Below are 12,480 nucleotides of genomic sequence, written 5' to 3'. Positions count from 1 at the left end.
ACAGACAGAGACAGACAGAGACAGAGACAGAGAGAGAGACAGAGAGAGACAGACAGGGAGAGAGAAGAGAGAGAGAGAGAGAGAGAGAGAGAGAGAGAGAGAGAGAGAGAGAGAGAGAGAGAGAGAGAGAGAGAGAGAGAGAGAGAGAGAGAGAGAGAGAGAGAGAACAAAGATATTTAACTCATGGGCCTGACCCCACAGCACAGAATTGATACCTAAAACAAGGAAGGAGAGAGTAAAAGAACATCTGTTTTCCCTTGATGAACTTAAGTCACAGGGTCATTTTGAACATCATTGGTGCTGAAAGAAGAAGCAAATGTGATTGCTGAGCCACTGTGCTGATACTTGAAAGACTGTGAAAAATCTGAAGGACTGTAGAAGGGCACATGTCCTAGTTTTCCAAACAAGAAAGACAACAGAGTCTATGAACTACAGGCCAGGGATTTTGAATCCCAGGAAAATTCCAGAAGAGGATTTAAAGGATAGTTGGTAAACATCTAGAAAAGGAGGACATGATTGCAAAAGACAAACATGGCTTTATCCAGAGCAGATGATATTAGAGTAACTATATTTCTTTTGACAGGGCTACTAAACTAGTAAAACATAGGAAGTTGTAGAAATAATTGAGCTGGATTTTAGCAAAGCATTTGCAAAAGTACCTTATATTATTCTTGGGGGGAAAAGCTCAGAGAGATACAGTCTAGATAATGCAATTAGATTGCTTTGGAACTGGTTGAAAGGCTGGATTCAAAGTGTAATCCTTAATGGTTCAACATCAGCCTAGCAGTAGCTAGCCAGTGAAATGACCAGGGATCTAGGCTTTGCCCTGTGCTGGTTTAATTATTATCATTGACTTGAATAAAGAAATGCAGAGATGAAACAGAGCTAGGATGGGGAGCTAATGCACTGAATGAGAGAGTCAAGATCCAAAAAGAATCTGACAAGCCAGAGCAGTCCCATGTGATCCAAACCAAATAAAAATAAAATTGAGAAATATTTAACAAAATAAACAAATATGCTAAAACAAAGATAATAATACATTTTAACACTAAGTCAATATGTGACCCACAGGGACCCACGTGGCTCCCATTTCAATTTGAGTTTGATACTACTGGGCTAGAGCACTGAGCTGAATTCAATAAAATTGAAATGCAATAGAGAGAAATAGAAAGTCACCAAAACACAAAGAAGAAATCAGATGGGGATTGTGTACTTACTTGGGTTCAAGAAATAAACCACATATGTGCAAGATGAGGGAGGCATATTTAGAAAACAATTTGGAAAGGACCTAGGCACTTCAGTGGTCAACCATCCCAGTATAAATCAGAAGTATGGTGTGGCAGCCAATTAAGCTGAGGTGTCTTGAAGCTGCATTATGAAAGTTAGATCTTCCAAGAATAGGGATTTGGTAATTTCCCTATACTTGGAGCAGATCTTACTTTGTCTAGAGTATCATGTTCAGTTCTGGGTACCAGACTTGAAAAAGGACATTGAGATACTAGAGAGTAGCTATAGAGAGGGAAAGAAGGATGGTGAAAAGCCTTACTTATATCCATGTTTTTTGAAGATCAGTATAAGGACCTGGTTTCTAGAGCCTGGAAGAGAGAAGGCTCAGGGGGGATATAAAAGCTACTTTTAGATACTGGACAGGAGATCATGTGGAAGGGGACTTGGACTTGCCCTGCTTGACCCCATAGGGAATAACCAGCGAATGGAAATTACAAAGAGGTTAGTTTAGGGTTGATGTTAGGGAGGATATTCTCAAAATTAAGTGGGACAGTTGAGTGGCTCAGAGGATTGAGAGCCAGGCCTACAGATGGGAGGTCCTGGGTTCAAATCTGACCTCAGACACTTCCTGTGTGACCCTAGGCAAGTCACTTAACCTCCTCCCCCCACCCCTCATTGCTTAGCCCTTCACCCTTTTCTGCCTTGGAACCAAAATACAGTATTGATTCTATGATGAAAGGTAAGGGTTAAAACAAACAAAGAAAAGGCAATCAAGTGGTCCAAAAGAGAAATGTCTAGTTCTGTGTCCCTGCCTCACCAGCCACCACCTCTGCCTTCTCCTTCTAAGATGATAAATGCATAGAATGAGTGGATTGTGTCTGACCTAGAATTTGCATCTTCCTAAACACCTAGCACATTCTCTGTTCATATTAGGCACTTAATAAATCTTTGTTTTACTTAGGAAAAATGGCAACAACCCTAAATTCATCTTTGTATCATACGTAAGTGCTTTTCACAGGCTTGGATCCAGAGATACCTGGTGAGTATTCCATAATTCTTCAAAGTAAATATTCATGTTAAACTCTAGTAGTAACTCTAGGTTACAAAGGCACTGTATCTTTTACTTCTGTATAAAATATATTAGCTGAGTGACTTTCTGAATTGTCTAAATTAACTGATATTTATACCTTTTCCAGTCTACTTTTTATTGTAAAGAAGTAGTCTCAGAATAAATCTAATTTTTTATATCTTTAAAGGTTAGAAATTTCAGTTAGCCGATCTAGATAAGGAAAGAGTAAGCCTTTATTACCAAAAACCAGCATGGTGCAGCAAAAATGTCGATGGGTGCAGAGGGAAAGGACATGGGCTCAGATTTGACCCTGTCTTTAACTACCTTGAACTACTCACTAATCTTTGTCTGTAAAATGAGGAGGCTGGACTAGCGAGGTTTCAAAGTTCCATTCCTACTTGAAATCTGTGAGCTTATGTCCTTCCCTAAATAAGAACAATTACAAGAGAAAGAGAGAGACGTCAGTCTCATATGAATATACATCATCTCTATAAAGGGGATTCAGGAGCAACTGAACAGGTTGCTTCCCTACAGCTGGTGTGGGTGACATGGTAATAACGGCCATAGTCAAAAAGGGGCAACCAGAGCTCTGAAAGAAGGTCGATTAAGCAGTGTTAAAATGTGAATTAAAATTATATCACAGAAAAGATGGTGCATTCCTGTGTTTTGAAGACAATGAAGAGGTCATAGTAAACAATAAAGGCAAGATGAAAGGTTTGGCAAACATGGTGCCTTTTGCCAAGAATGTGCTACTTGTGGCCCAAGATTGCAACTATTGCCAGCATCTTTGTTTGAATTTCTTAAAGAAGAATTTATAAAAATTCCTTATTAAAGTGTGTGCCCCTCTAAAAAATGTGGGACCTATCTACTTTTGTTTTATTCCTTGAAGCTCTCCTGCCTAACTACAATCCCTTGTCATACCTACAGATAATTTCTTACACAATTTTAATCACCTCCAGTGGAGATGGTGCATGTGTATTGTTTTATTCTGGAAAATCAAACCTCCTGTATGTTCTCTCTATTTTCGGTTACTTTCTTAGGTCCAACTGGATTCTAAGCTTCTTTGTCTTTTGTTCAACCTTTCTGTAAAATTAAAATTAATGTGCAATAATAAAATTTGTATATTTTAGGAGATTTATTAATGATTATTAGAAATAAAGGAATGAAAAGGTAACAAAATAAAAACCATGCCCATGGCTAATCAGCCTGTTCAAAATCCCAGCTTACCACCACAGTTGCCAACAGGAAGTAAAGAGCCAGACCAGGAATGCCCACTGAGTTTATCCCCTTTATACAGGAAGTACATAATGACAGGAAGTCAGTGGGCTCCTGGGAAATGTAGTTTTTAGGGTGACAGATTTCTAATTATACATCTCACAGTAATAAATGTTACCATAGCTGACCCTTATAAAAGCTTTAAAGGCTTATGAGAATTTCACATACTAATGATAGCTCACATTCCCATAGGGCTTTAATGGTTATAAAATCTTTACATACATTATTTCATTTGATCCTCCCAACATCCCTGTGAGATAGATCCTATTAATTTCGCCACTTTACAGATGATCAAACTGAGGCTCAGAAATGTTAAGTGGCAGAGGAAGGATTTACCCAGGCCTCCAAATCCAATACTGTCAAAGATTGTGTTGTTTAGTTATGTCCAAATCTTTGTGACCCCATTTGGAGTTGTTTTTTTTTTTTACAAAGATTTTGGAATGATTTGCCATTTCCTTCTCCAATTCATTTTACAGATGAGGAAATGATGTCTTCACAAAGGCTTGAATTACTGTTATTCAATCATTTCTTCATGATACCATTTGGAATTTTCTTTGCAAAGAACAGCTCATTTTACAGATGAGGAAAGGGTTAAGTGACTGACTTGCCCAGGATCACACAATTAGTAAATGTCTGAGGCTAGGCTAAATTTGAACTCAGGAAGAGAAGTCTTCCTGACTCCAAGTCTTGTACTCTCTCTGTTGGGCCACCTAACTTCCCAGGGAATTGAGTTAGTCTCAGCCTAGTCTCTGACCCTTTTCTTTTAATTTTAATCCTACGGCCACTATAGAACAAACTGATATAAGGAAGAGTATGTACCCAAGTGTTGGGAGGAGGAAATGTTTAGATAATAGTTATGCTGAGCTTTGCAAACTGTAAAGTGCCACAAAATGCTAGTTATTATTATTATTATTGATATTTCTCTTAATACTATTTCTTCTAAGTAGATTTCCTTTTCTAAAAGCTAATTGATATTGTAACATTTAAAATAGTTATCTGCCATAAACTGTGGCAGTTAAAAGAGTTAATGCCTTAAACTGTAAGAGTTAAAAGAGTTGAGGTTGTAAACTGTAGTGAGTAAAATAGTGAAAGATATAAATTATAGTAGATATAAGAGTGGGTGAGTAAATTGTGACCGCAGAAAATATGTTTCACTACAGTGTCTTGGTTTTAAATCAAATATAAGCTGGTCGCCAGGGAAATATTCCCAATTATGAATATACCCAAGTCAATTGGGTTTTATAGAGAATTTAATTAATAATACAATGAGGAATTAAAGAAAAGAGAGAAAGAGAGAAAAAGGAAATAAGTATGAAGGGCCTTAAGCCAACATGGCCTATACCTGAGTCTTAAGAGAGAGAGAGATCAGTCAGTCAGTCTTTTATCACTCACCACAAGGTCTGTCTAAGCAAGGATTCTAGTGACAGAGTCTCCTCAGAGAGAGTTCCAGCCAGAGTCCTCCTCAAAGAGAGATCCAGCCAGAGACTGTTTCAAAGGGCTTCTCTCAAGAGCCTCCAGAGGGACAGAGTCCCCTCAGAGGAGCTCCAGCAAGACCTCCTTAGAGATTGTCCTCCAAGAGCTTCCCTTCTCCAGACCTCTCTCAAGAGATCTTCCAAAAGGATTTTTCTTTCAAGAGATTCTGCTTTTTCTTATATAGGGGGTTTTCTCCTATGTCACCTCCCCTAAGTCCTTACATCTACCAATCACAGTAGATGTTTTCCAAAGGACAACCCATTCTAAAAACACTGATGGGTCAACTAATCCCTTTAGTAAGTTTGTACCAGAAGAAACACTGCTGGGTCGACTAATCCCTTTAATAAGTTTGAACTAGAAAAAACTTCTGAATAAGTTTTCACCTCTTTGCTCTTGGCAAGTTTACAAGTTGCCTGACCTTTAATAGGTACTTAGCATCCCATTGTATTAATTCTAAAAATAGGCATGACTTAAAGAACTTTTTGCCTCACTATAAGTATGGGCCCAAGTACCCTTATTGTTTAGCAAGGAGTTTTTTCCCCTAAAGCAGTACTAAGTATGGGTGGAGTAGAGGTCCTCCCATTTCTGATCCAAGTAGAGTTCTCACATCCAAATGTGGAATGTTCCCAGTAGGGAATTGTTCCAATTGAGAATTCCCAGATGGGGAAATTTTTAACATTCACGAGTCTGAGAAATTTCGAGATTTACAATATTAAGTGATTAAATAGAACTAGGACCCCATCCATTGTCATGAAATGATAAACCTATGTATGGCCACAGCTGTTCTCTACCAGCTGTGGCCATACATAGGCTTATCTTGTGATGAGAGCAGTAAAGAGACCCTTCCATGCCCCAGGCTCATCTCTAGTACCAGGGGAGATGAAATGCATTCTACCTTGCTGTGGGAGTGAGAACCAAAGTATAACTCTACCATATGTAAAGTATGTTGCAAATATTAAAGCACTGCATCGATTCATCAATATTATTGTTAAGAATTGTATTGTCATCCACCCTTTGCCATCTGCATTGCTCCCTCTTTGTTATTACTACTGCTCTATGGAAACTATTCTAAAATCACTAGTTACTTCCTAATCACCAAATCAATGACCTTTCTCCCTCCAGTCTTCATTCTCCTTGACATCTCTGCATTTAATTAGTTTTTCATTCATTTCTCAGAAAAGAAGGTTACCTTCCTTCCCCATGATCTTGTAATCCAATTACATTTAATGTTTAGTGGTTATGTGTGTGTTTTATTCCCTGTTGAGCAATTAAGCTCAAGACTGGCAAGTCATGACCTCCTTTTCTTGTTATGCAAAGAACATCTTTTTGCAGGGCCATGAAGCCAAGAAGAGGGTCAAGAAACAATCATTTGTGATTGGAAGTTGAGGCTAGAAAATTTAGGCTAAAAATGCAGATTAGCTGCATATATTGTTTGAACGCATCAGATAATTGCTTATCACCAATGCTTCTAAATCTCAATTAACTTCATGGCAAATTCTCAGTGGGGGATAGCATCATCAGGATAAGTGGAAATCCACAGATCTTTCAAAAATCATACATAAGGTGAAGGGACAGGGATTTTTGACATCATAGAAAGGGGGAGCAGGAATTGTACTAGCATTTCAGGTCACAATTCCATTCTCCTCCCCAACATAACTTTTATCAAAGCTGTGGACAAGGAATAAATATTTAATAGCTACTTCTTGTCTTCTCTTTCCAGTTTCACTCTTAGCAGTGAAACAGCCTAAAACCAGGCGTTGGCAGGGGAGTGAAGGAGGAGCAAGGATCTTGGATTATTTTCAAAGAGGGGAGGAGAACCAGACTGAAAATAGTACCACTAGAGATGGCAAAATCACAGTGGGAGTGACTCCACACACCCGCCCCACCCCAAACTTCTTTCTTAGAATGTAAGCTTCCAGAGGTGATGGATTACTCTGGTTTTGTCTTTGCATTCTTAACATCAAGGAATAGTTAATATTTGATAAATACTTGGTAAACTCTTCTGCCTCAGAACCAATACTATGTATTGTTTCTGAGGCAGAAGGTAAGGGTTTAAAAAAAATAAACACTTGTTTAGTGAACAAATAAGTGAATCACTTTCATCTGTCAGTTAGGTGGTTCAGTGGAATAGAGTGATGGACCTGGAAAAAGGAGGATCTCAGTTCAAATCCAAATTCATTCAAATCCAAACTTCATAGCTGTGTGTATCCTCGGCAAGTCACAACTTCTGTTTGCCTCAGTTTCTTCAACTGGAGATAACATTGATAATAATAGCATCTTCCTCCCAGTGTTGCATGGAAAATGAAATTCTATTTGTAAAATCCTTAGCTCAATCCATGGCATATAGAAAGTGCTTAATAAATGCTTATTTCCATCATTCTTTTTTGGAAGATTTAGAACAGAGGAAAGAGAGCCTGAGAGATAAAATAAGGAAAGAGGACCCCTAGCCAAGTGAAGCTGTATTCTTTTAGGGCTGGCTCCTGATCTGGAAGGAAAAAAGGAGAGAAAACAGCTGAAGAATTAGGCATGAATTTTTCTATCCCTAAGGTCCCTATATAATAGATTTCCTTCACCCTAAAGTATTTTCCTTGGTTTCTTCTCATTAGAGCTGAAGTGGGTAGCCCATGGAGGGGAATAGGAAAGATCATGAATTCTTCCTCTCAACTATTAATCCCAGGAACCTTCCAAGGGTTAAATCAGCTTGATATTCAGGACTGATCTTATAAATAGTCATAGTTTGATTTCTGGAGAACATGAATGTCTCTGTGTGCTTCCAAATCCTTACCTGCTTATTTATTATTGAAACTCCCTCTCAAGAGACAGTTTTCCCCTCCATAGTTAGAGATAAGAGGCTTAAAATACAAATACTTGGAAAATTAAGCCATGAAATTAATTTACTAGAAAGTTAGTCAATAGTCCATAAGCTTTATGAAGCATTTACTGTGTCAGGAGCTATGCAAAAATCTGGGGATACAGAGAAAAGTAAAAACACTGTCTATCCTCAAGGCACTCACATACAATGGAAGAGACCAAATAAAGGTCTACATATGATATACACAGAGAAGACTGAAGATAATTTCAGAGCAAAAATCACTAGCAAGGACAATGGGGCTGGTGAGGGTGAAGGGACGATCTAGAAAAGACTACTTGTGAAATATGAAATGTGAGATTTTAGTTGTCTTGAAGGAAGTCATCCATGATAAGAAGTGAGACCAAGGAGTACAACCATTCTGGGCATGGGGGCAACCAGTGAAAATTCTCAATCAGAAGATGAAGTGTTGATTTAGAAGAAAAAGACAAAAAGATGAGTATATATCTGACCACTTGGAAGTAAGTTAAAGTATAAGATGACTCAAAAGATAAGAAAGAATGAGATTTTAGTTGGTTTCAGAGGCAGTAATAGGGAGCTACTGAAGTTTACTGAGGAATGGTGGTGGTGATATGGTCAGATCTACATTAGAGCAATAATTACTTTGGCGATAGGACAGAAGATGGATTGGATTAGAAAGAGACTTGAGGTGGGCGATCAAATTGGAAAGCTATAGTAACAGTTCAGGCAGGAAGTGATGGAGACTTTCACTAGAGTAGTGGCTGTATGAGTAGAAAGAAGGGATGCTATGAGATGTGAAGTTAGAAATGACAAAACTTTGTAACAGGCTGGCTATGTGAGCTGAGTGAAAATGAGGAGACAAGAAGAACACATAGATTTTTAGTTTGAGTGACTAAGAGGATGGTGCTATTCCAGTCAGTCACAGGAAAGTTAGGAAGTGGGGAGGATTTGGGGAAAGATTTTGAGTTCTGTTTTGAATATGTCAAGTTTGAGATGCCTGTAGGCTTGAGATGTTCAAAAGACAATTAATTGGTGATGCAAGATTAGAGCTCTGAAGAGAAACAGGGGATGGTTGTATAGATTTGGGAATCATTTGCTTAGAGATAATTAAAACTATGGAAGTTGATGAGATCACCAAGTAAAATGGGACAGAGGGAGAAGAAAAGAAGATCTAGAATAGAGTGTTGGAGGAAATCCCTGGTTAGTGGCTGTGACATAGATGAAGATCCTACAAATGATTCTGAGAAAGAGAATAGACCAACACTTAGGAAATAGAGTTGAGTACTTGACTTACAAGCTCAAAAGTATTTGCAGTTGTGGGAAACATGCTATACAAGAAACTTAAGTCTTGATGGACAAAAACTTATATTAGGATATGGCAGACAAATTTTATTCTTAAGAGTATAAGAGGCATAGGGTATAGGGCCAGGAAAGTGAGAGGATGGTACTAAGTACTAAATACTAAGAATGGTACTCATCTTTGCTTTGATAAGACCACAATTGGAGTATTATATTCTTTTTCTGGATATTTGGAAGAGGGAAATTAGGAAACCAAAAAGTATACAAGGAATAGATGGGGTGGTAGATGATTTATTTGGACAGTAGAGGATTAAAGGCATGCATCAAAGCTATCTTTAAATGTTGTGGAGGAGAGAGAAATTTGGGAAGCAGGCAAAAAGACAGGAGCAGCTGAGAATGATGACTTTTCATTGAAAAGAGAATATTCTGATTTGGAATGTTATTGGAAAAGGCAGTTGGAAGCCAGACCAACGGTGGGCTGAACCTTGTTGCCTTGAAAGAGGGAAGAAGGAGGTTTCCCCTCTGATTTTGAAGACAGAAGAAAGAAAGACAAAAGTCAACATATCTCTCTGACTTGCTCTGTTGTGATAGTGACTGAACTTCCAGATCTATCAGCCATTTCTCTCAATTGAACTATATTCCACCATCCTCCAATCTAAGACTCATCCTACTGATAGGTAAACCTCAGAATCCTCTTTCCTTCCATTTCCTTATTCTTCCCTGTCTTTCCCAATAACCCCTTTATTTAAGATAGAGAAAAGTATTTCATTTGAAACATCATAAACTCACCCCTCAGTTGATTTAGAAAGAAGAGAGAAGAAGTAGGAAGGGGGAAGGGAGGAAAAGGGAGGAAGAAAGTAGGTAACAGCTTGATCTGTTAGTTATTAATTACTATCAATATTGTCCCTTATTATTATTACTTATTATAATTTTTAAAGGGCTGACATTTAGAAGGAATATCCTTATTCTGTGTTATAGAGTGGACTGTAAGCTTCTTAAGGTCAAGAACCCTTTCCTTTTTGCTTTTGTACCCCCATCACATTTAATAAATGCTGAATTAAATTGCTACAGAAGTCAGAATCAAGACCATTGTGATCCAGATTTTCCACTCTTGGACTTTTCCTTTTGGGGGAAACATATCAGTTGTTGAACAGTCAAAAATCACTGGTAAATTAATCGAATATGGTCTCTAAGCCCAAAAGAAACTTCATTTTATATTTTAAAATGGTTTATTTATGATTAATATTTATGGAGAAGGGGGTGATGTTACTCTAGATTGCTGAATTTTTAGGTGTACTGTATTATCTTATTTGCAAAATAATGAATAGGTCAGTCTTGCCAGTCTATAGTCTTCAGCAGAGCTAGCCCATTCTTGCTTAGATAAATGTTATGGGGTATTCCAGGATAAGGATGAAGAGAGAGTTCTATGGTTATTTAAACTGCCTTTGGACAAGTATCCTGGCTATATCCTCTCTTTCTCTTCTGATGTCACTAAACTGTGGTTAGGTAAATTCTCTAAGAATTAATAGAATCTCTTTCCTTTTAATTCTTAACCAGTCTGCAAGCAAATTATAGACAGGCAGATTTTTATTTAGTAAAAGAAAGAATTTTTTTTAACAATTAGACTTTTCCCATAAAGAAAAGAACTGGTTGCTCTATAAGTAGAGAGCTACAGGGCAGCTAGTGGCTCAGAGGTCCTGGGTTCAACTCTAGCCTCAGACACTTTCTAGTTGTGTGACCTTGTCTGAGTCACTTAACCCCAATTGCCTAGTCCTCACTATTCTTCTGGCTATGAACCAATACTTAGAATCAATTCTAAGACAGGAGATAAGTGATTAAAAAGAAAACAAGTAGCAAGCTACCCATCCAAGGGAGGTATTTGAGTAGAGGCTAGATACTCTACTATTAAGTGATACTATAGCAGACAGTTTTACACTGGGTAGGAGGTTAGACCTCTAATCCCCTTTCCAGGTCTCAGTTTCTATAATGTTATAGTTACTAATCTTGTATTTTCTATTCTAGTATATACCCCGAATGTCAGTTAATAGGTCTGTGCATTAGATTCCCTCCTCCTTTTCTCTAAAAATCCATTTCTTTTTTTCTTAAGATTTGTGGATCTTTTTGAGGACTTAATTTTCCTCAGATTTGAGAAACCACTGGACCTCTGTGTCGAGAGCTCAAAAAATACTGAAGAATTCTTTAGACTTGATTTCTTCTCTCTGTCTGATGGTCTTCTCATTCTGATGCCTGTGTCTTGAATTCTTCCATCTTAAACAGTTAGCAGGTTGTGACAGCTGTTGAATAAAGCAGTGAGAGTGCTTATACATTTAATAATATGACTTTATCTCTCAGGGGAAAAATTCTCTCTTTTCTGAATCCAGGGGCAGAAAACTCATAGTAGTTTGTTTTCAGAGACTTACATTATGGGTTCTTGGTTTGGTTTTCTTCATATTCTTCCTTCTAAACTTTTACCACTGTCTTAACTCTGGCCAAAATGGTTTTAAAGAAGATGTTGGTGACACCCCAACGAACATGCTTTGTGTAGATTAGCTAGTGTAGAAGTGAAAGATATCAACTCCCAGATCACCTTGACCAGTTTCTTCCTAAATTCATTTTTGTGCCAAATTTTAAATGGGGCATATGTGTGTGTGTGTGTGTGTGTGTGTGTGTGTGTGTGTTTGTGTGACTGTATTCCAAGTGACTGTGAGAGAAAACACACCACCTTGACTAGGCAAACTATTTATAAAAGTGTAAGGTGAAATTTTCCTTTGAATTAAAATTTCAAATACGGTTTTCATCAATTAGAGATGGGTAAGTGTGGCATTCTCACTTAAGATTATACTGGTGGGCAGAAGTGATAGATTTCTACTCTTGCAAATGTCATAAAATAACTTTTAAAAATCTCATTTTCTTTATGTGGTTCAGAACAGAGAAGAATCAACTGCACATTTTCCTAGTAATGACTTCCCTATTAAACTCCCCATGAATAATACATCTCCTGCTCAGTGTGAATAGAACTTCCTGAACCAAACCAGCAGTGACTTTTTTTCTGTAGCTTTCAAAAAGTCATGGAAATGATGTTCCCATTAATTATTCCACTTCCTGATTAATACCATCATCTATTGGTTCAAGAGCTTTTCTATTATTTTGTTCTAAAGAACTAAACTGGAGTAAATGTTACACTTAGTTCAATGCAAAGCTTTCTCTAATGGTGTCACTTCAGGATGAAGTGTTTGTATTTGAAAGTTTAAGAACTGTATTTCTAGTTTCTTTTGAGGAAATGAATCAGAGCCCATTTCATCATTAT

The sequence above is a fragment of the Monodelphis domestica genome, chromosome 1 (genome assembly GCF_027887165.1).
Source record: "Monodelphis domestica isolate mMonDom1 chromosome 1, mMonDom1.pri, whole genome shotgun sequence".
NCBI classification, from domain to species: domain Eukaryota; kingdom Metazoa; phylum Chordata; class Mammalia; order Didelphimorphia; family Didelphidae; genus Monodelphis; species Monodelphis domestica.
This window is presented reverse-complemented; position numbering follows the sequence as displayed.